Below are 27,518 nucleotides of genomic sequence, written 5' to 3'. Positions count from 1 at the left end.
CAGAGCATCATAGATGCATGCTTCTAGCAACCACGCATGGTGCCTATTACACGGAAAGGGGACCTGTGGCACTGTGTGTGTGTAGTACAGGCACATTGTGGACTGTACGCCTATGAAGGCCTCGTACGCAAATATCAATGTCCACACATGTCATTGGATGATAATGAGGTGCTGTATTGTTAATGTGATTTGATTCATACACCCTATGGACCCGCCACCCAGTGAAGCCCAACACACCCCCTCCACCCTACTACCTCCCCCCCCAACACCAGTGTCCAAATATGCATGCTGTCCGTGGGTAGACGCTATTGCAAGCCCCCTCTACGGGTATCAGGGGCACCCCTGCCCGTGGAGCGCAGGTTCCTGCCAGATCTGCGTTGGGGGCTGCCCTGGACGAAACTTGCCACGGATGATGTCTCTGCCTGCTCGCGTCCATGCATGTCTCTGAGGGTTTGTGAGAGCTCCGAGAGCACACGGCGCACAGCAGCAAGTTCAGCACAAACGTCTTTGGACGTCGCATGCAGTTCCCCCCTCAGGCTCTCGGTGCTTTTCTCCATTTGTGCTCTCAGGCTCTCGGTGCTTCTCTCCATTTCTCCCCTGAGGCTCTCACTACTTTTCTCTATTTGTGCCCTGAGTGTCTCGGTGGATGTTTCCATGGCTGCCCTGGAACCCCCGCATTCATTTGCATGGTCCTTGAGTAGCGTGGACACTTCCTGCTGTTGCTCGATCAGCAGGTCGAGGGACTGTTGCCTCTGCTGGGCCATGGACATTTGCGGTGGTGTGACAGGGGGGCTGCTCAACACATGTTGCCTTGGCACAGGACTTGTGGGGGTTGGCCAGTCGTCGTCTTCAGGGTGCCCCTGCGTGGTTTCGTCATGGTGTAGGGGATGGAACATGCAGGGGGATTGGGAAAGGTCATGGATGGTACCTACGTCGCCAGCACTGTTTTCCGTGTCGGAGCATGCTGGCATGACAGCTGTGTCACCTATGGTGCTGCTACCACCAGAGGCAGTGCCATCAGATACGTTCTTTGGGGGGACCTGTGGTGCTGGGGTTGTGGACTTGCTGGCTGCTGGGGTGCCTGTTGCAGTCCCCTCCAGTGTGCTGCCACTTGATTCCTGCTGCTGCCGTGTCTTGATCCTTGCACCTGAGGTGGAGGCTCTTGGGACGTTGGTCCTGGCCCTCTTTGCAGGCGTGCTGGTAGGGGTGTCCTGCAGCTCGTCGTTGGTATCGGACCCTGTGGTGGAGTAAAGAGGGGCGAGCGTTAGTTATGGGTCTGTCGGATTTGGAATGGCAACGTATCAAATGCATTGGGGTGGTACATGAGGCTGATTTGGGACTGGGCCTTGGAGGTGGTCTCATTTTCGTGTGGATTGAGGATGCATTCATTTGGCTGCCTGCAGTTAGGGGGTGCATGCTGCACATGTAGGGGTTGTTTATGGCATCTTGATTGATTTGTTTATTCATTCTGACTTTTAGAGGGCGCTGTCAGGGCAAAGTATGTATTGCACTATGGGGTCACATGGTACTGCACATGTTCGTGTTTTGTGGATTTCGCATTGTTTCTCTTGGCCAACCTACCTGATTCTCCGGATGTCGGCACTCCTTTCTCCATCCCTCCGACTCCCTCTATGCTCTCCATTCCTATGGTGGAGGCGCAGATATCCTCCCAGGGGGTCAACTTGATGGGCGACTCTGAACCCCCCCCGGTAGCTGTGGCGATGTTCCTGTTCGCAGAAAGTATGCTGCGTACGCGGATCCGCAGGTCGTCCCACCGCTTGCGACATTGCTGTGGCGTGCGGGGTGTTGTCCCCACCGCACTTACGCGCTGTGCCACCAGGGCCCATATGGCCTTCTTGTTGGCAAGGGCCGTCCTGGTCATTTGACTGGAGAAGACGACGGCGGCATTTTCCTGGAGGGTCTCGGTGAGCACGGTCAGTTCCTCTCGGGAGAAGTGTACCTGCCGCTTGCGATCACACGCTTTCTTGGCTACCTTTCCCATATTTATTTTTTTAACTGGGGTTGCTAACGGGTTGGGATGTGTGTCAGGGTCGGATTTTTAATGGTTGTGTTGGGATTCGGATTTTATAGTTGTGCGGCGTGCTGTTTCCCGTTCCGGCCACATGCTTTTACTTCCGTTTCCGTATATTTACGGTGCCCGTAATTTGCGGTGCCCGCTCGTTACGGTGACCGCTCATTACGGTGACCGCTAAGATGGGTGGCGGTATTGCACCTGGTGCAGCGTACGGCGGCGGTAAGGGCCGTTTTGGGGTCATTTCCGCCATCGCAGCCTTTCGGATTCCGCCATGGCGTAATGCTCGTGCCCGATGGGTCGTAATTAGCCGCACTTTGCTCCTTCGTGCAATGGCGGAAACGCTATTTACGCTGTTGCGGTCCGGTCAGTCACTTTCCGCCAGGGTCGTAATGAGGCCCTATGTCCTGCAATCATACAGTGATAACTGCTAGTCATTTGAATCATGTGAAACTTCCAACAGGATGGCTCTTTTCATGTGGTAACATTACATACACTTATATTCCAGCTAACATTTCTGGAGGTCCATGTGCTTTAACTCGATTAGGACTAATGATGTTTCCTTTACACTCAGCGATAACTCGAGGTAAAAGATCAACTTTCGAATCTGTAGGTCTATCTCCTGACTGTGATTCACATGTACATTTATTATCAGAAGCTGAGGTTCTAGCATTAACCCTTTCATTAGTGGGAGTGTGGGGTTTAGCTGCTGGAGGTTACCAATCTTTGATGAAATTAGCATGTTTAGTAGTCAAAAGTCTTAATCATACTTCGCAGGCTTTAGAAGAATTACTCCTTGATAGTCAAGTTATTAGAAAAGCGACTTTGCAGAACAGAGCTGCTGTAGATTATCTATTGCTAAAACATAATTTAGGGTGTAACGCATTTGAAGGTATGTGTTGTTTCAATTTAAGCGACCATTCACAATCTATTTAAAGTCATATTCGAGGTTTGAGGGATCTCATTTCTCAAGTGTCTCAAGATCATAATAGAAATTGGTGGGATTGGTTATTTTCATGGATACCTGATATTGGGGGTACACTACGTTACATTTTTGCTTGTATTTTTATTATATTATCGATCATAATTGCTTGTTGTTGTTGCATTCAATGTATTCCCAATTTAGTTTTAACATTTCGTAGGTTTCAGAGACCGGTTCCTGTGCCACCGGGTTATGGAAGGTAAATATCCAAGGGTGGAATTGTTAAGCTTGATCTAAAATGGCGCTGGTGCGCAATGTATTCTGGGAGCGCTCGGAGCCATGATGGATATTTACTTCCTGCCGCAGTGAAAAGCTGCACACATTTTGCTGAGTGTTAGATTCACAGTGCTGAGAAAAACATGCTTTCCAAACCTGGTATGCGGTCAAGGACATTTCTGCTGGGAAAGCTAACTTTGTTATGGTTTGCTACTGTTCTCCGTGGAGCGTGTTTTTTAGAGAAGGGAGGCACTGCGCTTCTCGATTGGCCCAGCTGGCAACCGACGGCTGTTCCTCAACTGCGCAAGTGCAATTTCCAGAAGGTTCGAGAATGGACTCCCCTTTGTGGAGTGTGTATATATGCGGAAGCCCGGAGGTGGTCAGGTGAGACTTCAGCGGGAGAAGGACGCTTATGTCCGCCTTCCTGTGAACTGTGGTGCTCTCGGCCTGGCTGTTCCCGGGGTCTTCCAGCCGCTTCTGGGTGAGATGAGGAATCCTGTTACGCTCACGGTGATGTATTTCTTTTTGAATTCTTTATTTCTTCTGTGATTTATGTCCATATTATTTTTGTGAGTTATTTCTATGTATTTCTAAGATTTGAATAAATAGCCGTATAAGAGCTGATTATCTTCTAAGAGTGCGTGGCTGTGAGTTATTGCGTCTGTCTACGTTCAAAGTATTTGCTCTAGAATTGCATTGGTGATTTATGTTTGTTCCGTGCACTTTGGGGAGAGCAATACAGTATCTCAGGCCTCCTTTCTGCTTGCAGGCTCCAGTCGTCCCAGCTGCAGACCTGGCACTCCCATTCCCAGCTGTCCACACAGAATTGATAAGTGCATCACTGCACATAATGTAGTAAAACACAAGCCACAAATTGTAATGCAAATAATGGTGCCAAGAAGAGTTTCACAAAGTAGCTGCAAAGTGAACAGTCTCAGAAACCCGTTCAATGGGCTTGTTGATGTTGTTTGGGTATCCGGTCATATTTTCTAATACTTATTTTCGAAATGCAATTTCGTCAAAAACATTTTGCCAAATTTTTTTTTTAATGTATTTTTTTTATTTATATATTTTTGGGGGGGTTTCGTTAGTACAAAAAAAACGAAAAGAAAAATGTCGGCAAAATGTTTGAGAAAATGGCATTTGAAAATAAGCCATTCGAAAAAATTCACTATAAACCGTTGTTTATCCTAATGCTCTTTTAGTGCGTAGAAAAACATGCTAGGACGTTGAATGTTCACAGCAGGTAGTCTTGTAGGGCCAGCTGAGGATCTCCCAAGTTTCAGGCCGAAACTTGGTACAGTGACGCCGGCAGCATGGTGGCCCAAAAACAAAGCTGGCCAGCCACAGGAGGGTTCCAGGGCACTTCCGAAGGCTTCCTTTTGGCAGGGCACTAAGCAGACATCGAGAATGGGTGGTCACTCCACTCCAAGGGTTGTAACTCCTTTGCAGGACTACTAAAGATCAAGAGCAACACAGGGCTCCTCCAGGACAGCAGCAGAAGTTGGTTGCCAGGCCTCCTTCAGTCAGGTCTCAGGTCTCGTCACAGGTCTCACAGCTGGATAGGATACTTGGCTCCTTCAGGTTTCTCCAGGAACTGTGAAGAATGGGTGCAGGGGTCCTCTTCTTATCCTAAAAGCCAGGTAAGAGCGGATGCCCTCACTAGCCAATAGCAGGACCAGCCCACACACACACCCCAGCAGTGGTCCAATCAGGACCACTGGCGGGAACATTCATGCATACCACTCAGACACACTGAAACCAGTTTGTGGATTGGAGTCAGACAGACCCAGCCCAGATTATGCCAGCAAACACACACACAGCTCTCTAGTAGCCTGCCAAAAGCTTCTGCTTTCATGGGCACTGAAAGTCCTTATAAGTATTTTCCTGGCCTCTCGTGGCATGGCCATGTTTGACCAGTAGCCACAGTTATTAGCCAAACGCTGTAAACGGGATAAAACTAAAAGGAAAATCCCCAAAAAGTGGGGAAAAGTCACTGCTGCCACCAGCCTATCCTTTTAGCACATCTACAGTAACCAAAAACCAAAGAGAAAATACCAGCCAAGAGACCAGACAAATTCCCTGGGACTCATCTTTGCATGAGCTGTGGGAATTGTAACAGCATCATCAAAGGTAGCACATTTACACATCCAAGAACTGGCAAAAGGTTTGCACTAAGACAACATTCTACATGCCTTTCTGAGAATGTTATTTACGCGATAAAGTGTCCCTGTGGAAAGTATTACGTGGGAGAGACCTCACACAAAATCAGGATCAGGATAAATGAGCATAAATCAAACATCAGGAATAACAACAGGATGTCAGCTGTGGCCAGACACTTTAATGACAATGGGCACACGGTGAGCCAATTGAGATTTCTCGTGCTAGAAGTTATGTTTCCCAAAGGACAATCTCGAGACATCAAACAGTGGCGAGCGCAGAAGGAGGCTTTTTGGATCAACAAACTCGACTCGCTGTCACCGAATGGAATGAACGAGGAACTGGACCTCAGTTGTTTCCTTTGATGCTTGAGTAACTGTATTATGATATACTGTGGAGTTGATAATGTATGATATGTCAGAATTTACCATGACATTGAGCCAATACTAGGCTCACTTAGGATATGCCAACAGGGGTGTGGTCAAGAATGTACTTATTTCTAAAGATATACAACATGGCCTTTATGACCAATAAGGTACTGTATACTCGCTTTGGATTCATCCACGCTACCATCTCCATACTGTCGGAGAATTTTGTCTTAAGTTCCTTCTTTTCTTCCTTCTTGCTTTCATAGGATTATTTCACCTGATGATAATCTTAGATATAGTACCCGGGCATTAGCAACGTTGATCTGCTCTTTACTCTCTTTTTACCTCTTTTACTTCTAACTAAGGATATTTACAGGGGAGCTTGCAGCTTAAACTACTCTCCCCTGTGCCAGTGCACACTGTGGCGATAGGTTTCAAGACAAGGTAGGCGTATTTTTAACTATAGAAATGGTGTTGATTTCATTTATTTTTTATTCTTTAATTTTTCTCTCTCTCATTATGCTTGGTTTCACATTTCCCAGTTTGATTTTTTTATGATTCTATATTATTATTTTGTCATTATTTTCATCCATGTAGAAATGTTATGTAATTACGCTCCTATTTTATTTAGCAATGTGAACTCAACCATTATTACTACGAGCTCACGTAGAGTGTACACCTTACAAGACATGTAATACTCGGGATACACACCAGCAGCCTTTCCAACATGGCCGCCAGCGTTGCTCAGTACTCACAGCTCCATGTGTTGCTTGGCAACGTGACACGAGCACAACATTTAGCACTATGGCTACGCGAAATCGTCCTAGTGGCGTCCTCGCATGGCTCGCCTTCTTTCTACTGTCAGGTAAGAAGCAAGATTGAGCGTTATGGTGCTCGTAGGCATCTGAACCCTTCTAATGGAATGGAACTGTGACACGGCGCGTCTCACGCTACATGTCAACTTCAGAGCCTTTGTTATAAAATGAAATAATGACACGCCAGGTGCCGCGCTGCATGGCTCTCTTATGAGCGACTATGCTCGTAGGCGTCTGGGCGTCTTTAGTTAAATGGTAACTTTGACACACTGCTAATCGCGTTGCATGTCTCTTCCAGACAAGAGTCTGCACGCAAAGTAAAACGCCAGCACACGCATAGAAACGCCAGTCAAGCACGTTTACTTTGGAAGTGTTGGTGTGAAATTCAAGTCCATGCTGTATCTTTGGCAAGGTCAGTGTTGAAATAGTCACGTCATTACTTGATGCCTATTAGATAAAACGATATATGGCATTTTGGTGGTCATTTTTCTACCTTTTTCTTTTCTTCTTTCTTTGCTGTAATTCCACGGTTTTTCATCACGCACATAAAATGGGATTTCACGTATGTATTTTTTACATTATTTTTACTTTTTTACTATTGGTATCCGTTGGTAATCTTATGGTTCATGACATGTATGGACTCTTTATTACATGTAACCTTTCTCCTGGTATGTGTTGAAATCGTGTTGTTCATTGCGGTTAATGTCATTGAACATGTGCATCCATATGGCCACTTTGGGCATAATGTATCCACACCCGGCATACTTGAAAAACTCCTAAATCATGATGATGATGATGTATACGTTGATGACTTTATTTTCTTGCTATGTTATGATCCCTGTGGATTTGCTTTATAATTACTGTATGTTCAATTAATTAATGTTGCTGACATATTGTGGGTTATCCAACAGATTTGTTTGCTCAATTTTTAGCACTCGAATCTGATTAGTTTGTGAATGAGCTGGCCCTGACGAAGGAACAGTGTTCCGAAATGCATTGGCCAATTGTTTGAGCTCGCGCTGCACATCTGCTTTTTCTAAGATGTACAATTACTTAAATTGATGACGAAAATCAAGTATTAAACTATCATTTTTTGCAGTAAACTGACAGAAGTTAATTATTTTGTGCTTTGAACCACATTGAATCTATACACCACGAGTGGTGTTTGGGCGTGCAGCCCGCACCGCTGGCTTAACGGCCTTGGTCCTTACCCCCTGTTTTCGTTGTGTGCCGTTCCACGGAGGCACCTTTTCCAGCGGGTTTGCACCCTTCTTTAAATTCCAAATTAGTAGTGATTTAACCATAAGAGTTATCTAACAAAGGAAGTTTGTGAGCGTTCACCATACACATTTCTGTTATTGTTCTCATCCGTGGATTTACTTGAACGTGGCACACCACTGAAAAGATGTCATATGAAGAAATTGAGCATATCACAGACAATAGAGCGACAACGCTCGGTTTCTCAGCTGAAGAAGCAGACGCGATTCTGGGTCTCATCAAGGAAACAATACGTACCCCAGGTGGGGCAGACCCGTACAGCAAGATTAAACAGCTTGAGTACAATGTCAGAAAGCTAATCAATCATAAATTACATGCAGTGACCCTGAGCAGGTATTACAAAGCACAAAGGATTCCTCGAGGTCTTCAGATTCCATTACGACCCACTCTTTGCAAAGAGAACAAGAAGTTTGTTGAGAAATGGGAACAAATTCTCAATAGATGCTCCCTAGACTTGATCCTATTGACCATACAGGAACTATCTAGCAACATAGAACAGCTTGAGAAGGAAATTGAAAATCTCTCTAAAGATATCACTGACATTACTGATGCCGAATTCTTTGCCGAGATTCTAGCTGATATCAATAAGAAGCTTGAGAGCTATCAAGAAGACCTGGAGGCTCGGAAAATATGTAAATTTCGTCGAGATACCTTCGATTACCTCAATAACGAGGTTTATACGTGGGCTGACAAGTATCAGCAGCAAAGCACACGCCCGAACAAGAACACAAGTGGCAATAGCAGCTCCGATTCGGATATCCCTGAGCAGGAAGACAGAGCAGCGACAGATCCTCAACGAGCCAGTACATCAGCCCAAGAAACGAGGCCAGCGCAACCCAAACGTACTACTAACACTGGTTTTTTAGAAATAGGAAGAGGAAAAGGAGGGGGGGAAAGAGGAAATCAAAGGATGCAAACAAGGTTTCAAGCGAATCGCAATTAGTGGTTAATCTATCTAAGCGAGCACTTTCCTCTCGAGAGATACAAACCCTAGAGAAAGGGCTGAAATTTGTACCTACTTATAGTACCAATGAATTTCAGACGGAGATTGAACTATTCAAACTGACTCGGAAGCTCAAGTTGAAAGCATTTTTTGCTGAAAGTGCACCATCTGCTGCAACAATGGAGTCAGAGTATGTTGAGTTCAAACCGAACAGTACTTTTTGTCCACCAATACAAGTACCGGCGATAGACATTTTTAAAAAAATGGTACTGAGTGACCTCCAGAAGGTTCAGTTCCAAGCACCAAAAAGAACTAACCTCAACAGAGGAGAACTTTCACAGATACGGGCCTTGTTTAGCGATGACACTATAGTTATCCGTCCGGCCGACAAGGGCGGAGCAATGGTGATCCAAGATGTATCACAATATCATTCAGAATGTCTACGACAGCTCTCAGACACCAACACCTATAAATTGCTACCGCAAGATCCTACTCCAGAGATCAAGAAGAAACTAGATGAAGTTCTTGACAATGCTGTAGAAGAAGAATGGATCAGTATGAAAACTAGGGCGTACTTATCAACCACATTTCCAGTAATGTCTCATCTGTATACCTTGCCTAAGATCCACAAGAGCTTGATTAATCCACCTGGAAGGCCCATAGTAGCAGCCACAAAGAGCTTGCTACAACCGCTTGGAACATATATATATACTTCTTTTTGCAGCCAATCGTTCAAGCCACAACCACATATGTGAAAGATACAACGCACTTTCTCCAAATACTAGACACCATCTCTTTGGCCCCAGAAGACATCCTATTTACGATTGACGTAGTCAGCCTCTATACGAGCATTCCGCATGATCTTGGACAACAAGCAGTAGAATCTCTATTGCTTAGTACAACAGAAATTGGAGCTAACAAAGAATTCTTAATGATTTTGCTTGACTTCATCTCCAAGAATTCCTGCTTTAGGTATGATGGAAAGTTTTACAATCAAATATCGGGGACAGCAATGGGAGCAACTAAGGCACCAGTATATGCTAACAGTTTTATGCACCATTTTGAAACCACGCATGTGCTATCCAATCCAAGATGGCAACACCAGTTGAAGACATGGGTCAGATTCATAGATGACATTTTTGGCATTTGGTCAGGCAGTAGACAAGATCTTCAAGAGTTTCTGATATTCCTTAATGGGATCGACCAACGTATCCAGTTTACTATTGAGATAGGTAATCCTAATGTACATTATCTTGACGTACAAACAGTCATCCGAGCCAATAGAATTACCACTACGCTGTACACAAAGCCTACAGACCGTAATAATCTGCTCCATCGGCTCAGCTTTCACCTGCCCAAAACTCTTCAGAATCTGCCTTATGGGCAGATGTTAAGGGTTAAAAGGATTGTAAGTGACCCTAAGGACTGCCGCTTGCAATTACAGAAACTACAAGAGCAATTGCAAGCAAGAGGATATCCAGAGACTGATTTAGCTATTGCCAGTGACAAAACCGATGCACAAGAACGGCAGCAACTGTTGGTGAAGAAACCTGTGAAAGACAGTCCTGAATTAGTTTTCGTTACCAAATATTCAATACAAAGTAAGCAAATTAAGGCCATAATACACAACAGATGAAATGTTCTCACAAGCGACGAACGGACTGCTGACCTGTTTCCTACTCCACCAACATTTGCGTATCAGAGGAGCAGTAACCTGCGGAACTTATTAGTACAAACCAAAGAGAAAATACCTGCCAAGAGACCAGACAAATTCCCTGGGACTCATCCTTGCATGAGCTGTGGGAATTGTAACAGCATCATCAAAGGTAGCAGAGTTACACATCCAAGAACTGGCAAAAGGTTCGCACTAAAACAACATGCTACATGCCTTTCTGAGAATGTTATTTACGCGATAAAGTGTCCCTGTGGAAAGTATTACGTGGGAGAGACCTCACGCAAAATCAGGATAAACGAGCATAAATCAAACATCAGGAATAACAACAGGATGTCAGCTGTAGCCAGACACTTCAATGACAATGGGCACACGGTGAGCCAATTGAGATTTCTCGTGCTAGAAGTTATGTTTCCCAAAGGACAATCTCGAGACATCAAACAGTGGCCAGCGTAGAAGGAGGCTTTTTGGATCAACAAACTCGACTCGCTGTCACCGAATGGAATGAACGAGGAACTGGACCTCAGTTGTTTCCTTTGATGCTTGAGTAACTGTATTATGATATACTGTGGAGTTGATAATGTATGATATGTCAGAATTTACCATGACATTGAGCCAATCCTAGGCTCACTTAGGATATGCCAACAGGGGTGTGGTCAAGAATGTACTTATTTCTATAGATATACAACATGGCCTTTATGACCAATAATGTACTGTATACTCACTTTGGATTCATCCAGGCTACCATCTCCATACTGTCGGAGAATTTTGTCTTAAGTTCCTTCTTTTCTTCCTTCTTGCTTTCATAGGATTATTTCACCTGATGATCATTTTAGATATAGTACCCGGGGCATTCGCAACATTGATCTGCTCTTTACTCTCTTTTTACCTCTTTTACCTCTAACTAAGGATATTTACAGGGGAGCTTACAGCTTAAACTACTCTCGCCTGTGCCAGTGCACACTGTGGCAATGGGTTTCAAGACAAGGTAGGCGTATTTTTAACTATAGAAATGGTGTTGATTTCATTTATTTTTTATTCTTTAATTTTTCTCTCCCTCATTATGCTTGGTTTCACATTTCCCAGTTTGATTTTTTTATGATTCTATATTATTATTTTGTCATTATTTTCATCCATGTAGAAATGTTATGTAATTACGCTCCTATTTTGTTTCGCAATGTGAACTCAACCATTATTACTACGAGCTCACGTAGAGTCTACACCTTACAAGACATGTAATACTCGGGATACACACCAGCAGCCTTTCCAACATGGCCGCCGGCGTTTCTCAGTACTCGCGGCTCCATGTGTTGCTTGGCAACAGGACATGAACACAACATTTAGCACTATGGCTACTGCGAACGCGTCCTAGTGGCGTCTTCGCATGGCTCGCCTTCTTTCTACTGTCAGGTAAGAAGCAAGATTGAGCGTTATGGTGCTCGTAGGCATCTGAACCCTTCTAATGGAATGGAACTCTGACACGGCGCGTCTCGCGCTACATGTCAACTTCAGAGCCTTTGTTATAAGATGAAATAATGACACGGCGGGTGCCGCGCTGCATGGCTCTCTTATGAGCGACTATGCTCGTAGGCGTCTGTGCGTCTTTAGTTAAATGGTAACTTTGACACACTGCTAATCGCTTTGCATGTCTCTTCCAGACAAGAGTCTGCACGCAAAGTAAAACGCCGGCACATGCATAGAAACGCCAGTCAAGCACGTTCACTTTGGAAGTGTTGGTGTGAAATTCAAGTCCATGCTGTATCTTTGGCAAGGTCAGTGTTGAAATAGTCACGTCATTACTTGATGCCTATTAGATAAAACGATATATGGCATTTTGGTGGTCATTTTTGTACCTTTTTCTTTTCTTCTTTCTTTGCTGTAATTCCACGGTTTATCATCACGCACATAAAATGGGATTTCACGTATGTATTTTTTACATTATTTTTACTTTTTTACTATTGGTATCCGTTGGTAATCTTATGGTTCATGACATGTATGGACTCTTTATTACATGTAACCTTTCTCCTGGTATGTGTTGAAATCGTGTTGTTCATTGCGGTTATTGTCATTGAACATGTGCATCCATATGACCACTTTGGGCATAATGTATCCACACCCGGCATACTTGAAAAACTCCTAAATCATGATGATGATGATGTATACGTTGATGGCTTTATTTTCTTGCTATGTTATGATCCCTGTGGATTTGCTTTATAATTACTGTATGTTCAATTAATTAATGTTGGTGACATATTGTGGGTTATCCAACAGATTCGTTTGCTCAATTTTTAGCACTCGAATCTGATTAGTTTGTGAATGAGCTGGCCCTGACGAAGGAACAGTGTTCCGAAATGCATTGGCCAATTGTTTGAGCTCGCTTAAGGACCAAGGCCGTTAAGCCAGCGGTGCGGGCTGCACTCCCAAACACCACTCGTGGTGTATAGATTCAATGTGGTTCAAAGCACAAAATAATTAACTTCTGTCAGTTTACTGTAAAAAATGATAGTTTAATACTTGATTTTCGTCATCAATTTAAGTAATTGTACATCTTAGAAAAAGCAGATGTGGCGAGAATATTATTTACTGCCACTTTCTAGGCACCCAGGCCCGCACTAATAACATAGCCTGCTACAGAAGGCACTTTGCATTTTCTTTCAGTCTAGTGCTTAAAGGTGCCATGAGCGCTTTAATCACGAGACTGAAAGAATATTTAAAATGCTCCCTGGAAGCAGGCTATGTTGTTGGCCTACGGTGACCAGACGTCCCGGTTTTGCCAGGACTGTCCCCCTTTCTCAAGATTATGTTCCCATTGGAAACTGCAGTGGTCTCTGTTTTTTGTAGTAGGTCTTTATAGCTTGCAGGCAGGAATGCACAATCTCGCACAGAAGAAATGCTTTATTTTACAAATTAAGGTAGTTCTAGTTTGTAATAAATGTATTATAATATGTATTTCTTTGAACAGCAGCACTTGAACCCCCTTCTCCTCCAACCGCTACTGAAGTGTAGTGCCTTGACAGCCACTTTCAAGAGTTAGTACTACTTTTATGTTAGTTGCCATGTCCCAGTTTTTTAATTTTTAAATTTGGTCACCCTATGGTTTCCTGTTGGGCACTACAAAGACGTTCCATTACGGACCAGGGTGCACTGGAACCCTGGCTTTCAGTCTCATGATTAAAGTGCTTGTGGCACCTTAATCACGAGACTGAAGGATTATCTAAAGGCCCTCTGCAGCACCATGCTGTTATTAGTGCGGGCCTGGGTGCTTAGAAAGTGGGTGGAAATAATTGCCACTTTCTAAGCACCCAGGCCCTGCACTAATAACAGCATGGTGCTGTAGAGGGCCTTTAGATATTCCTTCAGTCTCGTGATTAAGGTGCCACAAGCATTTAATCACGAGACTGAAAGCCAGGGTTCCAGTGACACCTGATCCATTTTGGAACGTCTTTGTATGTCAGATAACTGCAGTTTTAAAGCACACTGCTATCCATCTAGATAATTTAAGACTGTGACATGCCAACATTCTGGGACCAGTTTCAAAAATAGTAAGTGGCATATGATGACATCACAGTAGATGTCACATCAATTTTACCCAATGAAATGACAAAGAAATAATCTGGGGGATTAACAGCTGCCGATTATCACTAAACGGCCAGGCAGAAGGAAGTTGAAGCAATAATACCCACTGAAAAGCTATACATCCTATATAAAGCCTATGTCAGCAAGTGCCTGCTGTGGAGGAACCTGTGTGAAAAGGCAACAAGGTGATAACACTATACCCCAAGGGAAGTGACGGCCGGAAGGGCTCCCGCAAATGCAGCTAAGGCATTAAGCCCCAGAATAAAAGTATATATAAATTGCTGTGTTATTGTATAACACTGCAAACTGGCAACATGGGGTAGTTGCTGTGGACATCCCTGAGGCTCATGGCCCTTACCAAATGAAAAGGCCGGAAGGCCCGGATGCTGTCCCCTATTGCAGGGCTTGTTGTTAGAAAGTGGCTGGCAGTAATATTTCTCCTACCCGTTCCGGTGGGACAAATATTTCCAGCCATTTAAGCACATTGCTGTGTGTAATCAGTTGCTCTTTGTCTGTTTTGTAGCCATTGCAATGTGTCTGTAGAGGACGATAACAGGAGAGAGTGAACCGTCACACTCTCCTTTGACAACAAACAAAGAGTTACCAGAGAGGTAAGAAAAGCGTAGCCCATCTTTTCATACTAAAACATCTTTTGTGTTGGTGCCATAGGCAGCGCCTTACAAGAATGGAACAATATTTAAAAGGCCTTTTGCAAGCAGGTTGTGTTATGGGGCTGTCACTTGTAGTCTTATATTCAGGGTGGTGCAAATACTCCCCCAAAGGTGGTTGCTCCGAGTGATTTGTGTTCTTTGCAAATAAACAACCATTTTGTGGTTCTTGAAACACAAAACAAATGTGTACTAATTAGAGCTTGGAAGGTATGTGGTAAGTTGCTGGCGAATTCTGGCTTTACTGCTTAACCAAACTGTGTGATCCTGGGCAAATCATTTGATCCAACCTAGCCACAACAGTGTGCTGGCAAGAACAGAAATGTGCATTATTTATCCTTAGTCAGTGTTGGTGGACTGATGGGCATTACATTGCACAATATGCTGCTAACTTGCCACTCAGTACTTCAAACAATGCTGTGGAGTCACAAAATGCGGTGCCTGTGCGCCATAGGTTTAGAGAAGAGATGCCTGACCTCTTGGGCACCCTGATGATATTTATGTTGGCTTTTAGGTGTCTGGGACAGCACTCCCTCCTTAGATCATTTATTTTGATCTTTTAAATCATCTCAGTTTTTGCTGTCTTACAATAAGCCAGACCACAAATGGATGATTACATGTTAACTTGCTGGGCCTATTTGTCTCGCAGATGAAACTTTATGGCCCTAGTAACTCGTAGGTGCTGCATCAGGGCCTCAATGACCTGGGCAGACCAAGAGACTGGCATCTAGCCATTTGGTTCTGCAGAATAAGATAACTAACGTCCCCAATTTGTCATAAACTCATTGTAGCTGCTGTCTTCATCTTGGGCAGTTGCTTGTGACTGTTTTATACCAAAAACTATTTAAATGAAACTGATAATAAAATAAATAGGACACACGCACAATTGCGTCTTTATTGATGTCTTGTTGAGATGGACACTGCACTATGTACCACTGACTGCTACATGACCCAGCTGCACAGAGCCTTGAACTGAAAAATGTTTTCAGAGCTTTTTTATCAGATCTATTTATGTAGTCCATTCATGCAGTGAACCTTTACATTTTACACTCATTGCACAAATGTATTACTTCAGAGGTACATAGAAATGCTGTATTCTTGCTAATTGTATGTCTTGGGGTAAAACTAACTTCTGGTGACATTTAAAATAGGAGTACAAAATTGCTAATCAAAAATATTTTAATTAGCAAATTCTGCTAATCAATTTTTGAAAACTAATTTATGCCTTGCTGTATATTAGGCAGCTGAGGAGGCTCATAGGATTCAAGGTTTTCTGGTGGTCTCTCTTCCAAAATAGGAATGGGGACACTTCCAACTACCTCAACATCAGTTGTAGGTAGGCAGGCAGAGTATTCTCCTTCCGTCTGCCTCTTGTTTCTGACTCCACGTTCCATTGGTTTCCCCTTAGGCCTAGGCTTTCTCTTAGGCTTGGCTAAAACAGCCTGATTTTGAGACCTAGTGCTTGAAGGGTTTGGTTAGGGCCTATCAGGATTTAAGTCTTGAAGACTCAACTCACCCAGCACTCTTCTAGGAACCACTCCCCTCATATTGACAGATGTCCTGACCATTTCTCTATTCACAGCTTGATATGATATGATATGATATGACATTTGTAACGCGCCTACACACAAGTGTTTCAAGGCGCGATGAGGCAGGGGGGAACAAGGGGGGGACAGACAACGATCCTACTAGGCCAGGTGTCATTCAAATTGCGCAAGTGCAAGAGTAGAGGGGAAGGGAAAAGTGCAGGGGGAAAGGGAGAGGGGAAAGTGCAGTACAGGGTTAGTAGAATACAAGATAAATAATAGGGACCCGCTGATGGCAAGTACAAGGTAAGTGCAGACAAGTGCTGGGAGGAGGGGCTGTAGGGATACAGAGACAGTCCCGCAGTGCAAGGTTGCTAGGGAGGCAGTGCAGGGAAGAGTGGCTGGGCCAAGGACCGAGATTGGTGAGTGGCCCAGTTGCAGTTTCAGTGCAATTTCAGTGATTTTAGCAGGGGAGAGGGGGAGAAAAGCGGAGGCAAAGCGGAAGGTTTTGAGGTACTTCCGGGACCGGAGATGGTTCGCCTCAATTTTGAGGGAGGCAGGAAGGCTGTTCCAGAGGGAAGCCCCTGCTGCGGAGAGAGATCTACCCCCAACTCATTGCTTGGAGAAGCGGCTGTCCATGAGGGAGTTGGAGGCAGATGGGCGAAGATCTCGAGAAGGAAGATATTTAGGTAGAGAGGGTTGAAGGTATTTTGGCCCAAGGTCCCAGAAGGGCTTGTGGACAATGCAGAGGGTTTTGAACTTAATCCTCTCAGCCACTGGGAGCCAGTGTAGTGATTTCAGTCCTGGAGAGATACGGTCCCTGGGCTTGAGGCCAAGGACAAGTCTCGCAGTCCTGTTCTGGATGAGTTGCAAAGGGCGGAGAGTAGAGGCAGGCAGATTTAGATAGAGGCTGTTACAGTAGTCCAGCTTTGAGAGAACCATGGCTCTAGAGACAGTGAGCTTCTTGGGGAAGGAGAGGAAAGGAAGGATACCTCTGAGGAGGTGTAGCTGGTAGTGTGACTTCTTAGAGAGGTCAGATATGTGAGGAGAGAAAGAGAGTGTGGAGTCGAAGATGACCCCGAGGTATTTTGCCTTGCAGGTAGGAGCAGGAAGGGGGCCAAGAGAGGCCGGCCAGAGAGCTGCAGGGAAGGAAGGAGTGGGTGTGCCGATGAGTAGAATCTCAGTCTTACTGGCATTAAGGCAGAGGTCGTTAGCGACACACCATTCATGGATAGCAGAAAGACAGTCAGAGATGAGGGAAGGGGAAGAGGAGGCCGAGGGTAGCCTGAAAATGAGCTGGGCATCATCCGCATAGCAGTGAAAGTTGAGGCAGAGAGCGGCGATGCGGTGGGCAAGAAGTGCCAGATACTGGTTGAACAGCCAGGGAGAGAGGTTAGACCCCTGGGGGACACCACAGGTAGAGAAAAAGATGTCAGAGAGGAAGGACCCCAGTTGGACCTGGGAGGGTCGATTGGAGAATAAGAGGTCAGCCACGCCAGAGCCTGACCAGTGATACCCAGGTTATCACGGAGACGGTTGAGCAGGATGGTATGGTTGACAGTATCAAAGGCAGAAGAGATATCAAGCAAAATGAGAACACATGGGGTGTTAGAGTCAAGGTTCGAGAGCAAGTCCTCACGGATGTTCAGGAGAGCAGTTTCCGTGCTTCTGGCAGCTCTGAAGCCAGACTGATGGTCATGAAGACTACCAACAGATTCAGCATGGAGATTAAGCTGGGGGATGGCCAGTTTCTCCAGGAGCTTGCCCAGGAAGGGAGTGATAAAGATTGGGCGATAGTTAGCCAGACAGGAGGGGTCGGAAGAGGGTTTCTTAAGAAGGGGGTGCACAAGGGAGTGCTTCAGGGGGGATGGGAAGACTCCAGAGGCGAAGGAGTGATTGCAGAAGTCAGCCAGGGCAGGAGCCAAGAGTCGATGTGGTCCTTGATAGTTTTAGAGGAACAGGGGTGGACCTGTTTTGACGAGACTTTCATAGATCGGACTTGTCTTGAAACCTCGTCAGCAGAAAAAAGGGGAAAGGCAGAGAAGGAGGGAGGGGGGTGGCTATAGAAGGGCCATAGGAAGAGCAGGGAACAGAAGGGGGAGGTGATAGGAGGAGAGTGAGGACAGGATGTCCTGAGTTTTTGAGATGAAGTGAGAGGCCAGTGCCATGCAGAGGCCCTGGGAGGGGACAGGAGAGGCAGAGACTGCAGCAGGGTTGGCCAGCTCCTTGCAGATTTTAAAGAGTTCGGCCAAGTTGTTAGATGCCGCAGAGATGCGGGCTTGGATAAGGGCTCTCTTCTTGGTGAGAACGGAGAGCCGGTATTGCCTTTGGAGCAGGTGGCAGGCCAGTTTGTCAGAGGATGAACATGAAACACGCCATTTCCTCTCTTCCACCCTGCACTTGCGTTTAAGGGTGACGAGATCCGAGTCATACCAGGAATTACATTTGGCTTTGGGCTTCAGGCGGATTCTCATGACAGGGGCAAGGATATCAAGAGTATCAGATATAGCAGAGTGTAGAGTGGAGAGGGCTGTGTCAGGGTGGGAGTCAGCCGGAGAGGGTAGGGGGGGCGAGAAGGTGGCAGCGAAAGCCTCAACTGACACGCGCTTCATGGGTCGGATGACCGAGAAGGAGGGTGGCAGTGATGAGGATGGCTTTGCCTGTGGGGTAGGGAAGGTGAGGTGGGAGGATAGGAGAAAGTGATCACTCCAGGAGAGAGGAATGGAGGGAGGGACAGAGAGGGGAAGGTCAGAAGAGATCGGAGCATCAAGAGTGTGCCCTGCAGAATGAGTTGGCCCAGACGGGAGAATAGAGAGTGAGAGAGAGTAACAGAGGTTGTGAAAGAGTCCAGAGGGAGGACAGGAGGCATCCAGGTGGATGTTGAAGTCTCCAAGAAAGAGGAGTTGAGTGGTTGAGGACAGGAGTGAGGAGGAGAGGTCCGCCCACTCGGAGAGGAAGGAGGAAATTTGACCAGGTGACCGATAGATAGTAGCCACGGTAAGGGAATGGCTAAGAGAGAGAGAGAGAGTTGGCAGACAAGGCGTTCAAAAGAGTAGGTCTGCGTAGGAGTGACAGTGGCAGGAATCCACTCAGGGAAGATAAGGGCAAAACCCCCCCAGCACGGTTGGGCCTGGCCACGGAGAGGATCTTGTAACCGTCAGGTAGGAGTGTGTCAAAGCTGGTGACAGAGCTGGCTGTGAACCATGTGTCAGTGAGACTGAGGATGTCAAGGTCCAGTTCCTCAAGAAGGTGACAGATATCAGAGGAATGTTTGACAGCAGAGCGAGAGTTACGAGTGGCAATATGGAGAGGGTTGCCATCATTGAAGGACTTGAAGGATTTCCGGGGAGGGGTACAGATCAGAGGTATGCCCTGCGGAGGTGAAGAAGAAGGAGCCCGAGGGGGGGGCAGGGTGGGAGGGTGGAGGCAAGGTAGCCAAGGACAGCGGAGGTGGGACAGCAGGAGAGGAAAGGAAGTTGATGAGGCGCGGGAAGCGACTATCAAAGAGGTGGAGGTTGAATGACAGGTGCTACTGGAACATTAGGAGAGGGCCTATCAGCCAACTGAGTATCCCCCACAGGAACCCTGGCAAGAACCTGTGGGTTTACCATGAATGAAGCTACATAAGTAGGACTGGGCCCAGTGTTCCTAACAGAAGAGGTATTTACACTTCCTATCTGAACTCTATCCTCAACAGAATTATCACTATGCAATAGGACTGGGATGGGAGCCACTTCTCCAGCCTTGCTAGTTTCCAAGGAATCTAGACTAACTTCAGACTCTTCCTCTGAGGGAATGCAATCTAAATGGAAGGACACCTCTGCCATCTCTTCTTCCTCATACTGAGAGAAGGCCAGACTGGCAGAGTGAACCCCCAAGGTCTTCCCCTTACATTTGGAGTCCCCCTAACAGTGATCACTTGCTCCACAGGTGTAACAGGTCCCACTGGCATTTGAAACATAGGGAGGCTTAGTGTCGCCACTCACATGCTTGGAAGGGTTAGTTCTACTACCCTGAGCTGATTCTGAGGACATCCCCTTATTAACCGTTGTATGGGCCTTCTTGGATCAGTACCCCCACCTTCCTTCTCTTTCTGCTTCTTTCCCTCCTCCTGCTTACCTGAAGCAGGCTTGTCCTTATGGGACACTCTATGTGAAACCCATAAGTCAGCATCAAGGGCTAGCCTCTTTGGATTTAACACCTTTGAGTCAGCCAAATACTGCTCAGGCTCTGGGGAACAAGAGGCAAAAATATGCTCAAGCGTGACCAAATTGATCATGCCCTCAAATGTGGTTACCTGATAGCCTTCTATCCAGCCACACAAGTTTTTCAAAGACTCCGCAACAAAACCTACATAGGTCAGACATTCATTTATTTTGTATTCGCTAAACCTCCTCAAGTATTGGACAGGAGTCTTCCCAAACTTGAGGATAAGAGATTGCTTTAGTTTCACAAAATCTAATCTATCAACCTTTGGAATTTCCATAATGGCACTGGTGCCTGAATGGGGCAGTCTGATGATCAACCATAAAATCCTGTCAGCATCACTCACTCCTTGTACCTCACGTGCATATTCAAATGTTACAAACCAGTCAATTATGTCATTCTTCTTTTCATACATACTCGAGAGATCTTTAGGAAACCTAGGATGTGAAGAGGACCCAGAACCATCTCCAGATCCTCTGGACGAACCTTGTGAAGCCTGAATCTTGGCAAGCTCCAGCTTGTGATCCCTGTCTTTCTGCCTTTCAACCTCTCAATTTGGCATTTCAAACTCAAGGTCTTTCTCTTTGAGCCTAAGGGTGTCTGTTTTCAAACTGAACAATTCCTCAGCATTTGAAGAGATCATGGCCAGAATTCCACAGGATGCACTCTCGTTCTCCTCATCCTCAACACTAGCCACTGTAGTGGCAGCTATTACATTACTGGTGCTGGGTCTAGCTCCAGCTCGCTATCAGGACCATTTGCTAAGTTAGCCACAACCTTGTTTCTTTCAAAGTCCAGAATTTTGACAACTTTTGCCAGAGACTGTCAAGCCCCTCTCAGCACACAACTTTCTCAATTGATCCACTTTTGAGGCACTCAAAGTGGTGAAAGTGATTGTCTCCATTATATTTAGTACAGTAGGTGACTTGTATCTACAAGGCAATCAAAAATTATAGTGTTCTGTGTAAGTATTATCTGGACACACCACCAGGGATCTACACTGTGGTGCCCAATACAGATCCTTTTCACAAAACACCCAGATGTTATGTGGAGAGGGTCATCCCACCACTGCCACCAATTGTTTAAGATTGATTTTTATACTCTGGCCTGGTGGACAGAAGTATAGAAGGCCAACCGATATTGTGACAGGAACAACTCTGGGAAGCTGTAGCCAAACCAGTTTAGGTAGCAGTGACAGGCGGTCTAGGCTAAGTTCTTCAGAGGGGGAGAGCTTGTAAAGGGTCCACAATGAGGTCACACAATAGGAATCACAGATAACACTTAGCCGGATGTATAAAAATACAGTTATTTAATTATGGCCAAAACACAATACATAAAAATGACTACTACCATGTAGATGTATCACACAACACTATCAAACTCAACACACACACATATATATATATATATATATATATATATATATATATATATATATTCACATTGTTATAGGGCATAATACCAATCAGAAACTGCTGCAAAGGAAAGGTTAGACAAGTATTATGCAATAAAAGGTCCACAGAGATGATCCCTAACTAAAATTGTCCAGCCCTAAGTTGCTTGGGGCCCTGTGCCCAATAGTTCAGGATACAGTTCCACAGAATTTAGGATGCAGGAGGAAATGCAGGTAGGGTCTCTGAGGTCCAGTGAAGGGTTCTTAGGATTAGGGTTCAAGTTAGATTAATGCTCAAAAGTAGCCCCAACAGTCAGATGTCTTGCACAAGCAAGCAATGGCAAAGCCAAATGTATTATAAATAGCGTTAATATAAGCCCATAGATGTATAATGGGTGTAAAGGGGCAGGTTAGAAACTCTGTAACTTACCCCTAGTACTCTGATTCTTCCCCAGTCCTGGTAGAACAAAGGAAGAGTGTCCAACGTTGCTTTTCCCACCGAGGGTCGCAGTCCTCGATTCCCAGGGGTTGCAGGTTCGAGCTGATTTCCGGTTGGCGTCTTTTACTGTTGCAAGGACTCTTGGGTCAAAGAATGCATAAAAACTCGATGTAGCACCTCTTTCAAGACTGGCGGTGGTCACCGTGCACGACGACGCAAAAGGACTCTGCAGACACGGTCAGACTTTCCCTTCTATCTCGGGTCCCCTCGATGCTAGGATGCAGGAGGTATTCTAGTAGGGTCAGCTGAGGGTCCCCTAAGTTTCAAGACGAAACTCGGTACAGTGACGCCAGCAGCACGGTAACCCAAAAACGAAGCTGGTCAGCCACAGGACAGAACCAGGGCACTTCCGAAGGCTTCCTTTGGCAGGGCACCAAGCAGACGTCAGGAATGGATGGTCACTCCACTCCAAGGGTTGTAGCTCCTTTGCGTAACTACTAAAGATCATGAGCAAGGCAGGGCTCCTCCAGGACAGCAGCAGAAGTTGGTTGCCAGGCCTCCTTCAGTTGGGTGTCTGGTCTCTATGCGGGTCTCACAGTTGGATAGGATACTTGGCTCCTTCAGGTTTCTTCAGGATCTCTGAAGAATAGGTGTAGGGGTCCTCTTCTTATCTTAAAAGCCAAGTAAGATCTGATGCCCTCACTAGCCAGTAGCAGGACTAGCCCATACACACCCCAGCAGTGGGCCAATCAGGACCACTGGTGGGAACATTCATGCATACCACCCAGACACACTGAAACCAGTTGGTGGATTGGAGTCAAACAGACCCAGCCCACATCCTGCCAGCAAACACACACAGCCTTACAGTAGTCTGCCAAAAGCTTCTGCTTTCCCGGGCACTGATTGTCCTTATAAGGATTTTCTTGGCATGCTAGGCCAGGAAGAAGGCTAAAAGACAACCTGGCAAATGTTTGACCAGTAGGCTAAAACGAAAATCCCCAAAAAGTGGGGAAAAGGCACTGCTGCCATCAGCCTATGGTTTTAGCACACCTAGAGTAACCAAAAATCCTCTAAGTGTTAGTCTAGGGCAAAACAAAAAATGCACCCAATTGTACTGCAGTGTAAGCTGCATTGTACAATGATAGAATGTTACCAAAAGTGATACAAATGTAACCAAAATTAGTAAAACAAGTTTTTCCAGTACTGAAAGCCTGAAGGACATATCAATTTCCCAATAACATATGAGCAAAGGCCAGTGCAGTGAATGTTAAGGCTTCACTGCACTGCAAAAAGTACAGGTAAGATTTAAAAATAAAACCAACTGTTTGGGGGTTCCATAAAGATGGAAGGAAAGGTGCAGTAAAGAGAAATCTTTCCTAATGCCAAGCATACCCGACGAAAGACCAGAAGGCCACCACGGTAGCCAAAGTCCTGTGGGACAAATTCTTCGTACATTATGGCTGGCCAGCACGGCTACATTTAGATCAAGGGCCTGACTTTGAATCCAAGCTGATTAAAGAGCTTATGTATTGATTGGGGTGCGGAAGACCAGGACTTCCCCGTACCACCCTCAAGGTGAGTCGCAAGTGGAGCATTTCAACCACACTCTCCTGAGCATGCTGGGCACTCTGACTGCTAAAGAGAAAACCCAATGGAGTCTGCATGTATCAACCCTATAAGGTATTGTCCTGGATCTGTGTGCTTCTTTTGGTAAGGATAAGTATCCAAACACTCATTGGGTGCAAACCACTTGTTTTTTTTATTCATAAAACAGACATGTTGTCCGTGTGGTTGTCCGACATGTGTTTCGACCTCTAGGGTCCTTATCAAGGCTGCTGTTTATAGTTATACATGTCAATGCGTGATATTTATGACAAGTGACAGATAGTGACATATGTGTGAACATTGTGTAGATACAAAAACCGTGAGTACTTGTAATTTGTGAAACATCCATAAGAATGATTTAAGCATAAGTACAGTGGATGACAATCATAGTGTCATACATATATATACATTGTAAACAATTCATTTGTCCATATTATTATGGGAGATAAAGAAGAGAGAAAGGAAGGGAGGGAGGTTAGTTAGTATTGTGTACTAGTTGATGGTGTTAGCATAAATGGGAGACCACTGTTACTTTAGTCCAATCTTAGGTAATGTTTCAAGTTATGGCCTGTTCAGTTCTGTATAGGTTGTAGTTGGTGAGGTCCTGGGGTGGCCCTCTGTGGGTTAATATACATTCTGGATAGGTTGGTAAGGGTAAGGGTAAAGGGTCGGATTAGACCATTATGGCTGGCCTCAGAGTAGTGTGCATAGGGCTAACTCGGCCCTGTGTACTGCCTCATGATTTTGGTGACTGTCAGCGTTGAGGTTAGTGAATGCGCCTGTGCTAGTCCTCAATTGGGGGGTGAATGTGGTGCTCCCAATACGTGTCTGGTGATGGCCGCAGTGCCATTCGCATGCCCAATGGTGTTGGCCTGTGCATTGTGTGTGATTAGGAGTGACTGTTTGGTCCGTTATTAGCAGGTGCCGGTTTGCACTATGGTTAACTAGAGTGGTAGCATATTAAATGCGAGGCGGTGTTGGGCGAGTGACGGGGATATCATTAATTGAAATTGTATGTGCTGCTTTGATTTTAACTGTGCCGTTGCTGCGATGTGCATTACCATTCTATTACAATTCTGCCGTTCCGTATTATGGTACTGTGGCGGTTCAGTGTCCTCGGATGCCTTGATGGTGGCGGGGTATAGATAATCATTTGCATGAATTTCCGGTGACATATGGGTGTATCCTCTTACCTGATTTCCCTATGTAAGTCTGTGTTCGCTTTTCGATGACTCGACCCGTACCGCCAGTCATTGTTAGACTACAGAGGCATGCGTAGCTCGTTTAGATTGCAGCTGCGCATGTCCATTGGGCGCTTTGCGTGGTGTATGACCATTGTTTTCTTGCTCATGCACATTGGGCAAGGTCAGGCAGTGCCTTGACAGATCTAAATTGTGCATTTACATGATGCCGTTCAATGGGTTATATAAGGGTTAGCTGTGAAAGTGTTGTGCATAAATGGTGCATTGGTCCAATATTGGGTGAGCAGTAAATAATGAATCTATTGGGTATTGTGGAGTTGCTTGGTAACAGCTCCGATATCCTGTGGCCCTACCCTTTCGTCAATTGTTGTTTGTTGCATCATGTACCGATGTTATCGGCCCATTGGGTGGCCGTGGACTTTTTTGGGGAGAGTTATTATATGTATGTTCTGGTTAGGTAGAGTGATTTAATATTATTTTAGGGTTTTGAGAGGTAATTTACCCTCTTGGCTTGATGGGGTATAACCTTAGGTCCTAGATGGTCAGATCCCTGTGGGTAATAGACAGGTATCTTGTCCATTGGCACGGTCCTTTGGCCTGGGTCATTCTTGTGACGGTGTGCTGTTGCAGTCTGTAGTGATTAGTCCTGTTGCGTCTGTCATTCGTGGTGGGGGTAATGCAAGTCCTGGTTTCTCCCCCATGTGGGCGGTCCTTGGTCAACAGGAGAGCATCATCCCGGTTGTAGGTGGGACCTGCTGTCTGGATTGGTCCAGTCTTCTGGTCAGGGGATGATGGAGTAACATGGCATACACGTATATCCCGCTGTATACATACTTTGTTTCCCTATAGGAATAGATTGTAATCATGGTCCGTGCTTAATCCGTACTTCATTCATCTGAATCTACATATCATTCTACATTCTTGGTGTCTCAGCTTCTGTTCTCTGTTTCTGCCCCTAGCACCATACTTCACTGTTTGTAGACCCACAAAGCAAATTCTCCTTTTGTCTTCAAGTTGGTGGTTTACCTGGCAGTGGGTCCCCAGGGGAAGCTTTGGATCCTGCAAGTGTATACTGTTCAGATGTTCTCGGATCTTGATGCGAAGTTCTCTGATGGTACTGCCTATATATATGTTATCACATACACAGACAATTGCATAAATCACAAATTTTGTCCTGCAGTTAATGTGCTCATTAATGGTACATTTTTTGCAGTTAGTTAATTGTGTAACTGTTGTTTTTGTCGCATAACCACACGTGGAGCATGTACCACATTTAGTAAATCCTGTGGTCATATTTTTGCTGAGCCATCCGTTGCAGTGATCTTTTTCAAATTATTGTGTGGATATTTATCCTTACCAAAAGAAGCACACAGATCTGGGACAATACCTTATACTCTTCACAAGACGAGGCAAGGGCACTGCCTCCAACTATCCGGGGTAGTGCGGCTCAAACAATCAAATTCACTATATTACAGAGCGAAGCACTAGGAGTGTTCCATATTAGGGCCCACCTCTTCTTCCATGTATCAATCCTAGTTCACGCCTACAATTGCACAAGAAATGACAGCACCGTTTTCACCCCATATCAGCTGATGTTTAGGAGAGATGATGGTTGCCCATATATTTGTGTTTTGGGGTCTCTTCAGATGGTACTGGTGAAAAAAACCTACCGCAAGTACGTCAAAAACATTCAGGATCAGCTAACCCAAGCTTTTCAGCTGGCTCAAGCCGCTGCTGACCATAATGCTAATGTAAACAAAAGAAGGTATGATGGCAAAGACAGGTCCCAAAACCTGCAGAGTCGGGAAATCGGATGCTCATAAGAAGTTTAGGAAAAAAAGGATGCAACAAGTTGGGGACCAATGTGAGTCCCAGCACTTCATTATCGATCGCCAGTTGCCAGGACTTCCTGTATTCAGGTTGAGAAAAGCGGGAAATCACTGTTATGTGAAGACTCTTCACCGTAATCACCTCCTACCCATAGGGGAAGATGTGGAAATGGATCCGACTGCTGCTGAAGTTCCACTCTCCTTGAGAAAGATGGTTATTTATGACATTTATATAACGACCAAATCCTGGGGTATCACAGCATTGTTACACATATAGCAACAGGTTACACGTAAGCTTTAGGTTGCAAAAGACATAATTCTTACTTATTGAATAACCAGGTTTTGACACTTTTTTTAATACATTGTACGATTCCTTGTTTCTGATGTCCATCGGGAGGGTGCTCCAGAGGGTGGGTGCGGTAACCCCAAAGCTACAACCTCCTGCCTTTTTACTCCTAAAGCGGGGGTGATCAGGGAGATACTGGCATTGGATCTGAGGGCTCTACCTTGTGGTTTCTGGATGAGTGCGTCGTTAAGATAGGTGGGTGCTGCTTTGTAGATGCATTTGTGTGCCAGGAATAGAGTTTTGAACTCGATGCAAGTGACAC

This window comes from Ambystoma mexicanum, chromosome 9 (genome assembly GCF_040938575.1).
Source record: "Ambystoma mexicanum isolate Mex_15411 chromosome 9, UKY_AmexF1_1, whole genome shotgun sequence".
In the NCBI taxonomy this organism is placed as follows: Eukaryota; Metazoa; Chordata; class Amphibia; order Caudata; family Ambystomatidae; genus Ambystoma; species Ambystoma mexicanum.
The sequence above is the reverse complement of the archived record's forward strand: the minus strand, read 5'-3'. Positions refer to the sequence as shown.